Source organism: Vulpes lagopus, chromosome 17, assembly GCF_018345385.1.
Source record: "Vulpes lagopus strain Blue_001 chromosome 17, ASM1834538v1, whole genome shotgun sequence".
Classification (NCBI taxonomy): domain Eukaryota; kingdom Metazoa; phylum Chordata; class Mammalia; order Carnivora; family Canidae; genus Vulpes; species Vulpes lagopus.
In genome coordinates this window covers 16485705-16500493 of record NC_054840.1, presented here as the reverse complement: position 1 = coordinate 16500493, position 14789 = coordinate 16485705, and positions in this window count along the sequence as shown.

The following is a 14789-nucleotide window of genomic DNA, read 5'->3' as shown; positions in this document are numbered from 1 at the left end:
TGTTTCTTAAATTCCTCACATGAATGAAATCATGTATTTGTCTTTCTCTGACTGACTTATTTCACTTAGTACAATAACCTCTTGTTCTATCCATCCATGTCATTGCAAATGGCAAGCTTTCATTGTTTTTGATGGCTGTGTAATATTCCATTTTATATATAAACCATCTTTTCTTTATCCATTCATCTGTCGATGAACATCTGAGCTCTTTCCATATTTTGGCTGTTATGGACATTGCTGCTATAAACATTGGGGTGTAGGTACCCCTTTGAATCATTGTGTATGTATGCTTTGGATAAATTCCTGGTAGTACAATTGCTGGGTTGTAGGGTAGTTCTATTATTACCTTTCTGAGGAACTTCCATACTGTTTCCAGAGTGGCTGCACCAGTTTGCATTCTCACCAACAGTATGAGAGGGTTCCCCTTTCTCTACATCCTTGCCAAAGGCTGTTGTTTCCTGCATTATTAATTTTAGCCATTCTCACCAGTGTGAGATAGTATCTCATTGTGGTTTTGATTTGTATTTTCTTGACGCCTAATGATGTTGAGAAATTTTTCATGTGTCTGTTGGCTGTGTGTATGTCTACTTTGGTGAAATGTCTGTTTATGTCTTCCACCCATTTCTTGACTGTATTTTTTTATTTTTCGGGTGTTGAGCTTGATAAGTTCTTTACAGATTTTAGATACTGGCCTTTTATCTGATAAGACATTTGAAAATATCTTCTCCCATTCTGTAGGGAGAAGTTTTCCTTTGTTGTTCAGAAGCTTTTTTTTTATCTTACTGAGTTCCCAACAGTTCATTTTTGCTTTTGTTTCCCTTGCCTTTGAATATGTGTCCAGCAAGAAGTTGGTGTGACTGAAGTCAAAGAGGTTGCTACCTATGTTCCCCTCTAGGATTTTGATGGATACCCATATCACATTTAGATCTTTCATTCATTTTGAGTTTATTTTTGTGTATGCTGTAATAAAATGGTCTTATTTCATTCTTCTACATGTAGCCATCCAATTTTCCCAATGCCATTTGTTGAAGAGACTATCTTTTTTTTTCCATTGGATATTCTTTCTTGCTTTATCAAAGATTAGTTGACCACAGAGTTCAGGGTCCATTTCTGGATTCTCTATTCTGTTCCATTGATCTTTGCATCTGTTTTTGTGCCAGTACCATACTGTCTTAATGATCACAGCTTTGTAATACAGCTTGAAGTCAGGCATTGTGATGCCTCCAACTTTAGTTTTCTTTTTCAACATTCCTTTGGCTATTTGGGGACTTTTTTTGGTTCCATACAAATTTTAGGATTATTTGTTCCAGCTCTGTGAAAAACGTTGATTGTATTTTAATAAAAGAAAGGACAAGAGCCATACGATTCTCTCAATAGATTCAGAGAAAACATTTCACAAAATACAGCATCCTTAAACAAAAAACAGGGATGCCTGGGTGGCTCAGTGGTTAAGCATCTGCCTTCAGCTCAGAGAGTGATCCTGGAGTCCTGGGATCGAGTCCCACATTGGGCTTCCTGCATGAAGCCTGCTTCTCCCTCTGCCTATGTCCTCACCTCTCTCTCTCTCTCTATCTCTCTCTCACTCTCTTTCTCTCTCTCTCTCTCTCATGAATAAATAAATAAAATTTTAAAAAATACATACACACACAAAAACTCCACCGTGCTATCTTATCCATCAGTACCAACTTCCTCCATTCAAAGGATAGGAAGAAGAACAGAAAAATAAAAGAGGGAGAAAAGGGGAAAGGATGTTTGTATACTTTGATTTGATCATATAATCCCATTTCTCCTATTTTCACAATGAAATACTTGCCAGTCACTAAATATATATAAGGCTTAGTTAATAATGAGGATGATATTTAATTATTCATATTTAAAGAGTCAGGAAGCCTGACTTCCACATTTTATTGAAGAAGATGGTAGAGAATTTTCTAGTCCTTGCTGTGAAAGAGAAGGCTTCCAGTGAGTTTAACTGAAGTACCTATGCACAGCATGTGGAGATAATTGCTTATTTTCATTGCACATGCCAATTCTCAAGTATTTGGGCTGTTAAATTTGCCTCATAGGGCCAAGAGTCAAGAATAAGACAGATTTTTTTATAATGTGATATATGATTAGTTACATTTAACCAAGACCTGCTTTTTCTGTCCCCTGAAACCAAAACTAGCCTCACGGATGGCTAGGAATCATGTGGAAAATGTTCGTGTGTTTACCATTCTGAAGTAACTATTCCTTCTCCACTTTATCTTGGCTGTCCACAGGAAAACTAGGCAGGCTCAGGAAAAGCTCCATTTCATATATCAAAGGCTAGGATTTGCACATCTGACCAGGAGTTTGTGATTCGTAACACAATACACACAATACACACCTCAGTCATGGGAACCCTTCTGCTTTCACCCTGTTCATTGCCTCTCTCAAGACTGTTTTCTCTACGCCACTGGGTCCTGAGGGTGATCCCTCTAGTAGAACTCTCCTTGCTACTGTTCCTGCCTCCCCCCAACTTGGTGATGCCTGTCGTCTTCTCCTGTACCAGGGTGAGTGGGCCCTTCTGGGGAAAATTGCACAAACAAAAGCAGTGTCCAACAAACCTCTATTACACCCACTACGTAACCTGTTTCACTCTTCCTCATCTAAGTTTCCTACTTCCAAATATTCCAAATTATATTTTGGAAATAAACTCATGCTTACTCTTCTTACCTTTAGTGTATATAGTTGGTCTGTTTGAAGGAAGATTGACAGGGAAAATAAATAACCACAGTAGAATTAAATACATTAAAAAGTGAAAGAGTAGAATAAAAAGATTAAAAAAGAAGAAAATTGGCCTAATAGGTTAAGTAAATCACAGTAATAAATAGTATTTTATATGGTATATAAAAAAGTAAAAAATGATCAAAGATAGTAAGCAAAATTTGTATTTAGATAGTAAGCAAAATTTCCTCATTCTTAAAGAGCAGAGTGAAATATAGATAGAGAGATGATAAATAATCACAACAGCTGCTATGCTGGTTTGAAATCTAGTGATGTGATAGTAATAAACCCAAAGGATGATGGGCCCTTGAAGGTTGTCCAATAATAAAATATTGAGTAAATACTGCAGAGATTGCTCCTCCCTACCAGATAGATTCACATCTGTGCAAATAGCCATCTGGCAGACTTTGGTAGATAAAATTATCATGCTTCATTATCTGGATTTCTCTGAGACCCCTAACAAAACATCCACTAGCTCAATCACCACCCAAACAACTATTTTTATCTAGATACAGGATTATTATCTGGAATCTCTTTTCCATTGACCCTAATGTCTGGCCAGGCAATCCCAACTCACATCAAGGGTGATTTTTGGGATTGCAAATTGACATTGTCTTGTTGAAGGTCATATTTCTCCCTATTCTGCCAGAAAAATAAAATTATAGTTTTTGTTTTTGTTTTTTTAAAGATTGTATTTATTTATTCATGAGAGACACACTCAGAGAGAGAGAGGCAGAGACACAGGCAGAGGGAGAAGCAGGCTCCATGCAGGAAGCCTGATGTGGGACTCAATCTCAGGACTCCAGGATCATGCCCTGGGCCAAAGGCAGGCACCAAACTGCTGAGCCACCCAGGGATCCCAAATTATAGTATTTGATACTGATAATGAGTTCTGTAGATACCTGGGGGAATAATAAAGAAGGAAAATAGACTATACCTAAAACCAAATAGGAAAATAAATAGAAGGTCTTCAACTTTTGTGTAATGAAAACTATGAATTTCTTTGGACAAACTAATTCTAAAATAGCCAAATTTACTCCTCATTTTTCTCATGATGCTGCATACCTATTTTACAGGCCAGTGGTTCTGATAATAGTTTAATACAAAATTTGTGAACTTTCCAAGGGAAGAACACTTTGTGCTATTTTCTGTTGACAGCATATCTTGCTATCACCACTCTACTTTCCATTGATCTCCAGATAAGAACTACATATTAGCAAAGCTGAGAAACAGGGATTTGGAGTTTGATTCAGCCTTCTAGAAGACCAATAACACATAATCTAAAAGAATGTTACTTTCAGAAGTTGAGCACATACTAGATACCAAATAAAAATACTTTCTGATTTGTTATGAAGGACTCTGTGGCCTTAAAGAAATAGATTTCCTAGAACTAACAGAATAGGAATCAGAACAGCATATAAATGATCAATAGCAATAAAATCAAGATTCAAAGAGAAGGGAATCTTTGTTTCTGTTTCTTGTACTGCAAAGAAAAGGTTTGTGTCTTTAAGACTTTGGGATTAGCACATAGTAGGTGCTCCATGAACATTTCTTCAATTAATCTATTAGCAATGACTGTTTATAATATTCTACATATGGCTTTCTCAGAGGCAGTATTTCCTCAATTCTACTACTGAAGATTTAAAAGTACATTGCAGTTTGGTGTGAAAAGAAATTGCATGTCACTTCTGCAATTTGGGTGGCAGAAATGAAGGATACAGCTAGTAGAAAGACTTAGGCAGAACGATGTGGAAGTGACTCATGAGTTCAAAGTTCATCATAAATCCTCCACTTGACTAATTAATCTCTGCTCTCATCATACAGGTATTTATGTGACCCTTTCCCTCTAGGGTGAAATAGAATTGAAATTGAGGGTTTATTGGGACGCCTGGAGTGGCTCAGCAGTTGAGCATCTGCCTTTTGCTCAGGGTGTGTTCCCTGAGGTCCTGGATTGAGTCCCGTGTTGGGCTCCCCGCAGGGAGCCTGCTTCTTCCTCTGCCTGTGTCTCTGCCTCTCTCTGTGTGTCTCTCATGAATAAATGGATAAATCTTTAAAAAAATGAAATTGAGAGTTTATCAAATCCATAGTTATCAGATACCTTTATAGTTAATGAATATGTGTGCATAGGATTGGGGGAGGAGGTCCATGCATTTCCTTGGATATTCTTGGTTTGTTGATAATATATCAAAACCATCTCAGTGCAAAACAAAGCACCTAATAGGCTTAGAGTTAAGGCATCCTCTTCACTAGCTCTTAAATTTGGTATTTAGTCTTACAGCAAGAATTGAGCTTGACAGTGATGCTGTGGAACAATGCCTGTATCATGCTGAATTCATTACTATCTCCACACCCTGAAGAGCAAAAAATTGGGGCAGATGCCCAAGAGATGGCAGACTTGACAGGACTGTCTTCTGATTTGAAGTATAATCATATTGGTCTGTCTCTATTGATATTGCTCTATAGATAGATATTCCACTTTTAGAATATTCTGTAACAGAAACTGCATGTCACAGGTTATTATATGATGCTGCTCTCTTATGGTGTGGTATGTTGAAATGTACTAAATTTCTTGAGAGCAGGAGTTGAGTGATGGTATATATGATACATTTTACCACTAAGTGTCTAAAATAGCATCCACTCTATTTCTCCCTACCCCCTTCATCTTGATCACTTTCTCATATTATATATTTATTGTTTCTCCCTCACACTAGAGTGTAAGGTTCACAAGGGCAAGAGGTTTGCCTGTTGATCATTGTTCCCTGGTGTCTAGAACAGTGTCTGGCATATGATAAACACTTAAAACACTTGTTGAATTAATAAATGATATACTCTGTGAGAATCCTGTCTGAGCATGGGTCCCTTTGTTTTAATGTCTTTTCTGTGCACTGCCTCAAGTGGTTTATCTGAGTACTCTTATTCCACTGAATTCAGTGATCCAGTTTGGTTGAATCAGTAGCCCTCTCTTTCCAGTGTGTCTTCCAGCCAAACAACTCCATAAATAGCTCATTTTCCTTGTCTCTAATGGCCCCGTGTTGGCCAAAAGTAATGGCTCCTATGCCTAGCCTCTTCTCACATCAAACAGAGTGAATTATCCTTGTATCTTACTATCACCCCTACAATTGGCTAAGGACCCCTCTCTTGTTTTTAATTTATCCCTTCGCATTTGTCCTCTTGGCAGTCTTTTCTGTCCTCGAGTTTTTAACAACCATTTAAACATTAATGAAAGTCAGAATGGTGAGTAAGAACTTCGGAATTCAGGCAAATCTGGGGTCAAATGCTGGTGTCAGCACTTGCCAGTTTGTTCCCTAGGCAAGTAACTTAATCTCCTGATGCGTCTTTTCTTTTTCAGTATCTTGAGTCTTTCTAACTCCTTTGATCAAGCCTTTCCACTTCTTATGTACACTGAATACAATGATTTTCATCAAGTACCACCTTATGTTTGTTAAATCCTCTCTAATTTGTCACAGATCCCCAATTACTGACTTACCTAGGGTCCTTTCCCAGCTGATTTTGGGCATTGCCTCTCTTTTTCCTTGACTAAACATTTCTCATCCACCAGTCAAACCCACCTCCTTTCTTCCCCTCCTACCACATTTATTCTCTCATTCTGATGTCTAAACATGGAGATTTTTTGTTACCAGTCCTAAATATCTTGTTTGTTTTTTTCATTTGCCTGTTTGTTTTAAGAATTAAGCTTCAATTCTTAGCACTGGCTTAAGAGTCAGATGACCAAAGCTTAAGTCCTAAAGAGCCCCATACTAGGCAACTTTGAATAAGTCACTGTTCCAGTGATAGCCACAGAATAAAATGATGATTCTGAAAATAAGTACTTTAAAAAATTCCATTACCTGATGAAATAAAAATTTGGCAACCCTATGAAGTAGGCTTTGTCCCTAATAATAACAGCAAAATGTATCTTTTTGAAATGTTGTTGACCCATGCAAGCCACACCTCTGACAACTCCTAGATTTGTGGACCTGCTGGTAGATGTGGGCAGGCAAACAGTGTAGCTTAGCTTTTACCAAATGATGCTTAACATTAAATCCAGAGGGACCTGTGAGAGATGGGTCTGGAGAATCAGCAAGTAGTTAAGATTAGAGAGACATGTCTAGACACAAACTACTAATTATAATAATAGATAAGTTATTAGCATAACCAAATTGATATATCAATAAATGAGATGATGTATATGACTGTACTTTGTAACTTCTGAGCTTGATATAAATAAGTCGATAATACTACCATTTTGTAGCTGATTATATCTTACCCTTTTGATGGAGTTCCTGGTGTTTTTAGACAAGCAATGGAAGATGACTACAGAATCTGGGTCTAGGTTATGGCCTGATGCTGACCCACTGGAGGGCTTCTCCTGTCTGGGATTTTATGTTGGTATCTGAAAAGTAGCCCTTTTTTCTGGCTTCAAAAATTTAATGATATAGTCTATGAACAGTTATATACCAACAAATTGGACAATGTAGAAGCAATGGATAAATTCCTAGAAACCTGCAACTTACCAAAACTGCATCATGAAGAAATAGGAAATATGAGCAGACCAATTACTAATAAGGAGATTTAATCAGTAATCAAAGCCTCTCAATGAATATAAGCCCAGGACTGATAGTTTCACTAGTTAATTCCACCTAACAGGTAAAGAAGAATTAATGCCAATTCTTCTCAAACTCTTCCAAAAAATAAGAGGAGGGAATACCTCCAAACTCATTTTATAAGGCCAATATTATCCTGATGCCAAAATTGGACAAGGACACTACAAGAAAAGAAAGTTACAAGTCAATATCCTTGATGAACATCAATGCAGCAATTATCAGCAAAATATTAGCAAACCAGCATCAGCAATACATTAAGAGGGTCATATACCATGATCAAGTGGGTTTATTTCAGGGATGCCTGGATGGTTTAACATCTGGAAAACAATCAGAGTGACAAATCACTTCAGCAAAATGAAGGATAAGAATTATATGATTATCTCAAAAATAGATGCAGGAAAAATATTTAACAAAATTCAATATCTACTTATGATAAAAACTAAACAAAGTGGATGTGGAGGATATGTACCTCAACATTATAAAGGCCATATATGGCAAGTCCACAGCTAGCATCATACTCAGTGGTGAAAAGCTCAATGGTGAAAAGATCAGAAATAATAAATACAAGGATATTCACTCTCACCACTTTTATTCAATATAGTATTACAAGTCTTAGCAAGAACAATTAGGCAAGAAAAAAGAGATACAAATCATCCAAATTGGAAAAGAAGAGTAAAACTATCTCTATTTGTAAATGACATGATACTATATATTTATATATATATTTATATATTTCTATTGAAATCTCTGAAAATTCCACCAAAAACAGAATAAATGAATTCAGTAAATTTTGTAAACATTAATGTACAAAAATCTATTGTGTTTCTATGAACTATGAGAAAGAAAAATTAAGAAAACAGTACCACTTACAATTGCATCAAAAGAATAAAATACTTAGGAATAAATTTAACCAAAGTGATGAAAGAACTATATGCTGAAAGCTATACAATATTGATAAAAGCAATTGAAGAAAGCATAAATAAATAGAAAGATACTCCATGCTTATGGATTGGGAAAATTTATATTGTTAAAATGTTCGTGTTACTTAAAGCATTTTACAGATTCAGTGCAATCTCTATCAAATTTCCAATGACATTTTTCATAGGAAAACAACAAACAATCCTAAAACTTATGGAGGCATCATACTAATTTTAAACTATGTTACAGAGCTAAAATAATCAAGACAGTATGATGTTGGCATAAAAATAGGCACATAGATCAATGGAACATAGAGAGCCCAGAAATGAATTCACGCGTATATAGTCAGTTGATGTACAACAGAGGAGCCAAGAACAGACAATGGGGAAAGGACAGTCTGTTCAATAAGTGGTGCTGGGAAAACTGAATCCTATTTTACATCATGAATAAAAATCAACTCAAAATGGACACAAAATTTGAACATAAGCCTGAAACCATAAAACTCCTAGAGGAAAGCATAGGGGATAAGCTCCTTGAATTGCTTTTGGCAATGATTTTTTGGATTTGACACCAAAAGCAATGACAACAAAAGCAAAAATAAACAAATAGGACTACATCAAATCAGAAAGCTTCTCTACAGTGTAGGAAGACATCAATAAAATGAAAAGGCAACCTACTAAATGGAAGAAAATATTTGTGAATCATATATCTGATAAGGGGTTATTATCTAAAATATATAAAGAACTTATAACTCAATAGAAAAAACAAACAAGCAATCCAACTAAAAATGGGCAGAAGATCTGAATAGAAAATTTTCCAAAGGAGACATACAGATGGGTAAGAGGTACATGAAAGGATACTAAACATCACTAAATATGAGGGAAATTCAAGTCAAAACCACAATTACATATTCACCTCACACCTGTTAGAATGGCTATTATCAAAAAGACAAGAAATTAAAAGTGTTAGTGAGGAGAAAAGAGAATTCTTATGGACTGTTGGTGGGAATATAACCTGGTGTAGCCATTATGGAAAACAATAGAGAGGTTTCTTAAAAAACTAAAAAATAACTAGCAAATGATCCACCTAAGCCCACTTCTGGGTATACATCCAAAGGAAATGAAAATAGGGTCTCAAGGAGACATCTGTACTCCCATGTTTATTGCAGCATTATTTGCAATAGCTAAGATATAGAAACAACCTAAGTGACCATCAACAGATGAATAGATTAAAAATATACATTTGCAATAAAGTAATATTTAGTCATGAGAAATAAATCCTGCCATTTGCGACAATATGGATTGACCTTGAGGACATTATGTTAAGTGGAATTAGCCAGACAAAGACAAATACTGCATGGTACCATTTATATGTGGAATCTAACAAACAAAGAGCCTCAGAGAAACCCCGCAAAACAAAGTCAAAATAAAATTCAGCACCTTAGAGTAGAAGAGTTGTTGCTAGGACCTGATGTTAGGGGAAATTATGAAGAGGTTGTTAATGGGTACAAACTTTTAGCTGTAAGATGAAGGTCTGAATATCTAATATAAAACACGATGATTATAGCTGATAACACTGTATTGTATAATTAAAGTTTGCTAAGACAGAAGAATGTAAATGTTCTCAGACATGCACAGAAAAGATTAATACATGAGGTGATGGATATGTTAATTAACTAGGAGGGAGGAATCCTTTCATAATGCATATATATATATATATATGTATATATATATATATATATAAAATCACCATGGTGTACATTTTAAATACCTTATAATTTTATGTGTCAATTATACCTAAATAAGGGTGAAATTTTTAAAAACCTAATGATATGAATGGCAATTAATTTTTATTTTTTAGTCCATTGTCTTTGATGAAAACCCATTAAATATTTTCAGCTCTTCCTCTGTTAAAATTCCTATCTTGCATCACTTTTATTTACCTTGATTTTTTTAACCATTACTCATGATAATTTTTTGCCAGTGAAATGATTAATATAAATATGCTGTTCCAAAATTTTATTTCAATAATGACAATTTAACAATATTGTAATACTAATAATACCTCATGTTGTATATCACTTATCAGCCTTCAAGTGGATATTCATCCTCATTTCAAGAATAGAGGTGGAATTTCAGAGACAAAAGTGATAAATATTATGTCTATATAACCTAAAGACATCAGTAGCTAACAATTCAAATATTGGGGTGTGGGGAGAATAAAATGAATTTGTTTGGTGTTATTTATGTACAAATATATATAGGATTTTTTAAAGAAAATTATGCCATACAGCTATATGGCTTTTAAATTCATAAATAACTGACCCCAAGTGTTTTGTCATGAATATAAATCAAACTGAAGAGACCAGTGGTGCACAAATAACCCAAGGCCAGCCAAATCAAAAATGAACAATTCATTCTCACATCCAATTGTATTGTATGCACAATGACAAACATATGCACATTTTAAATATTCAATGTATTGAGAAGTTGAGGTTATCCAGTTAAAATATCAGGATTAAAAAAATATATATATCAGGATTGATTGATTTTATTTTTCTTACAAGTAATCAGCTGCCCCTAGACATAATCAATGAGTAATTTAAAGGAAACAAAATCATTTTTTCAATGATTTTCACACTCCTGAGAGCTATCAGTGGAAAGTGTTAGAAAAAAGAATCACTTAGGCTAAGGAGCTTGAGTTCTGGTCCTTTATTTTCCAAATACTAACTGTATGACTTTAGGCAAATGCTTTCTCTATGCATCAGTTACTCCACATGTACATTCTTTCAACAAGTGTGATCTTGATAAAACCAAAATCAAATATGTCACTACTCTGCTCTAAATCCTCCAATGGATTTTTAAAGTTTAAAAAATTTTAATTGAAGTATAGTTGGCATAGAATATTATGCTTAGTTTCAGGTGTACAATATAATGATTCAACAATTATATATATTGTACAATGCTTACCATAATCAATGTAGTTACCATCTGTCACCATACAAGCTATTACAGTATTACTAACTATATTCATTATCTATGCTATGCTTTTTATCCTCATGACTTATTTATTTTGTAACTGAAAGTTTGGATGTTAATTGAAGTAAATACCACAGTTTTGGAACAGTGTTTGAGGCTGTAGATCTGGCTCCCTGTGTCTCCTCTTGCTATAGATCTGGCTTCCTGACTGATTCTCGCTTGCTCACTCCATCCCAGACACACTGAACTCCAACAGACCAATTACACTGCCTCCTGCTTCCCCCCACCCCCATTTATCCAAGTGGTTTGCTTCCTTCCTTTCTTAAATCTTTACCTAAATACCACATTCTTAATGAGGCAGTCCTGTCTCAACACTCCTTGTATTCTTTCCTGCTTGATTCTTTTTAATAATCATCAAGCATACCATTAAGATTTCCTGGTTTATCTTGTTTATTGTCTGACTCTTTTCCTAAAAATGAAAGCTTCACAAGAGAATTTTGTCTGTTTTGTTCACTGTTGCATCTCCAGCACCTAGAATGATAGTTAGAATCAAAAAGCATTTCACAAATATTTGTTGAATATTTGTGAATTTGTTGAATAAATGAATTGACCATGTATTTCCTGAGCACAAGTAACTTGCCATACATCATGCTGGCTGCTGAAATCCAAAGGTGAATAAAATTGCAATCCTAATTCTTAGGGAAGTCACATTATGCACTTGTGAGTCAACTCTTGCCAAAAAGCAGTGTAAGTTTAATAAGATACCAGGACTACTGGTCACATGGAGGTTGAAGAGTCAAACTCTTGTAGAGACTGAGGAAGGCTCATAACGGAGGAAGACTTAAACTAAGATGTGTAGCATTCCATCCATTGGATGAAGACAAAGACAGAGGATAAGTTTAAGGGCATTCCCTAGGGATGCCTGGGTGGCTCAGCCATTAAGCGTCAGCTCAGGGATCCAGTCCCACATGAGGCTCCCTGCAGGGAGCTTGCTTCTCCCTCTGCCTGTGTCTCTGCCTCTCTCTCTCTCTCTTTCTCTCTTTCATAAATAAATAAAATCTTTTTTTTTAAAAAAAAAGAGCATTCCCTATATCACAGAGTTTAAAAAAAATAAAAGGAAACAGTGTATATGGAAGTGCTTTGCAACTAGTGCAATAAAAGAGTGTGTGAATTATCATTATTTACCTGTGTTGATTTTTCTTTTCCCATTGGTATCATCTCACAGAATATTTCATAATACATTATGGCAAAAAGACAATCATGCACATTTGAATTTTACTGGAACAGATCATCAAAATTGAGAGATTCATATTGGTCAAAGAATATATGAGATGTTTGGCATGCCTAAGCATTTTTTAAACCTGTTTTTTCAGTAATTAAATGCTGTTATCTCTAATTTTTCAGGCTGACTACAAATTAAGTAGGACACTCTGAAAAAAGTCTTAAAATAAGCCATGCTATATTTCTCAAGTGTACAAATTGTTAATTAGAACCGGGAAGTGAACAGAAGGGGCTTAAAATAAAGACCTTCAATTTCAAATTAAAGCTGAAAATGGACCATGCTTGACACTGACATTAAAAAAGAACTTAGAATTATGAGGGCTGAAATAAAAGTTGAGAATTTCTGAAATATTTAAATAAGTTTGACTTTAAATTTTTATATGTATTGATTAAAATGTGTATTTTGCCTTTTTGTTTTAATAATTTTGAATATTTTAGAAGAAAAGTAACTTTTTAGAAAATAAGAAAATATTTTTTTGTATTTTTTACATTTACTTTACCTTACATTTTTTATAATATACTCAAACATTATATATTTTGAAATCAATTGCATTTTGTTTTTCAATCATTTAGATCAGTGGTCAGCAGGTTATGTCCTGCAGACCAAATCTGCATCTGTTTTTGTATAGTCTGCATTTTAAAATGTTTTTTACCTTTCAGTTAGACAAAATCAAAAGAACAATAATATTTTTGTGGCATGTAAATACTGTGTGAAATTCTGATTTTAATTTGTTCATAAGTAAAGTTTTATTGGAACACAGACATATTCATTTACATGTCACTTATGGTTGCTTTCACATTACAGCAGCAGAGGTGAGTAGTGGAGACAAACTCATAAGGGCCACAATGCTGGAAATATTTACTATTTGTCTTTTACAGAAGAGTCTACTGGCTCTCGCTTTTTATCAATACTATCACTAGAAAAATTATGTGGACATCTTGATTATAAAAATGTAGTATATATTTTTTAAAAACTTATTTATGTTTTAAATACATAATAATTTATCAAGGAGACTTTTTTATTTTATTACCTTTCTAAGTATCACTGGCCCATCAACAGAACATAGCCTTGCATGAATCATTTGCATTTTGGTGTTTTCAATGTGTTTATCAATAGGGGAGAAATGAATGTATTTTATTTAACAGATTGTTGACTTGATTTATAAATTTAAGTATTTAGACATATGGTATAGGTGGGGCTCCATTTGTACTCTTGCCTCCAGTTCTATGATATTAGGGGTTGAGGAACCAAGCAACCATTAAGAAGGAGAAAAGGTAGAGGAGGTAACAGAATGATGGCTAAGCGAGTGACTTGATAGAAGACACTTTTAAAAAAATTGAGCAAACTAGAGTCAAAAAAACAAGCGTGTCTCTGGGCCCTGTGGGAATCTGTGGCCCCTAAAAAGGTAGCTTACCTCCAGGAAAAGCTTCCTCTTCCTAAGTGACTCCATACATCACACAGGAGCAGAATAAAGCACAGTGAGATGATTAGTCATACTGTTATTATGATGATGCATAACTAACTAGAGCAATCCATGCATCAAGGAATCGTTAAAACTCCAGAGATTACAAAAAGACTTAATTTCAAAATTATCTATCATAATGACCTTACATGGAAGTTTCAACTTTATGGCATTAAAGATGCAACATTTAACTCTCCTTGTGCCTTAGACTCATTTGTCAGCAGCATTTAATGAATACCTTTCAAGTTCCAGACACTGCACTAAAGAACAATGAAATAGAACTATACAGTTCAACATGGTCACCACTAGCCACATATTGAGCACTTTAATTGTGGCCGGTACAAACTGATGTGTATTCCACGTGTAAAATACGCACTGGATTGGGAACACTCACTATGAAAAAAATATATAGAAGTTTCAGTCATAATTTTTTATGTTGGTTACATATTGAGAAAATAATATTATAGATATATTGAGTTATACAGATTTTTATTAAAATTAATTAGAATAAGTGCCCTCAAGGAGCTCACATTTTAGGCAAACCAATTAGTAAATAAATAATGGCAGATGACAATCATAAACACAGACTGCTTTGGCAGCATCTAGGTAAGGTGCCCACTTGAACCCGGGAAGGTCAGAGGAGTGTGCAACAGGAGATGATGCCCAAATGAATCTTCAAGGATGAGCAGGAGATAACTTTTAGTCGAGCCAGAATGTTCCAGGTAGAGAATGCAGCATGTGCAAAAGCATAGCTGTTTGAAATAGCTTGTGTTTGAGAAAATATTAATAGTTTGGTA